Genomic DNA, 717 nt, shown 5'->3' with positions numbered 1-717 from the left:
CAGTGCCCCACGTCACCTGGCACCCCACATGTCACCAGGCGCCCCACATGTCACCCGGCGCCCCACATTGTCACCCACAGCCCCACATCAGCCAGTGCCCCACATTGTCACCTGGTGCCCCACATTGTCACCCACAGCCCCACACCACCCGGCGCCCCACATTGTCACCCAGTGCCCCACATGTCAACCACAGCCCCACATCACCCGGAACCCCACATCACCCGGCGCCCCACATTGTCACCCGGTGCCCCACATGTCACCAGGCACCCCACATTGTCACCCAGCGCCCCACATCACCCAGTGCCCCACATGTCACCTGGTGCCCCACATTGTCACCCGGCGCCCCACATAGTCACCCACAGCCCCACATCACCTGGCACCCCACATGTCACCAGGTGCCCCACATTGTCACACGGCGCCCCACATGTCACCCGCAGCCCTAGACGTCACCCGACATCCCACATGTCACCCAGCGCCCCACATTGTCACCCACAGCCCCACATTGTCACCCGGCACCCCACATTGTCACCCACAGCCCCACATTGTCACCCACAGCCCCACATCACCCGGTGCCCCACATTGTCACCCACAGCCCCACATTGTCACCCGGCACCCCACATTGTCACCCACAGCCCCACATTGTCACCCACAGCCCCACATTGTCACCCGGCGCCCCACATTGTCACCCACAGCCCCACATCACCCGGCGCCCCACAT

This window comes from Numida meleagris, unplaced genomic scaffold (assembly GCF_002078875.1).
Source record: "Numida meleagris isolate 19003 breed g44 Domestic line unplaced genomic scaffold, NumMel1.0 unplaced_Scaffold595, whole genome shotgun sequence".
NCBI lineage: Eukaryota > Metazoa > Chordata > Aves > Galliformes > Numididae > Numida > Numida meleagris.
The sequence above is the reverse complement of the archived record's forward strand: the minus strand, read 5'-3'. Positions refer to the sequence as shown.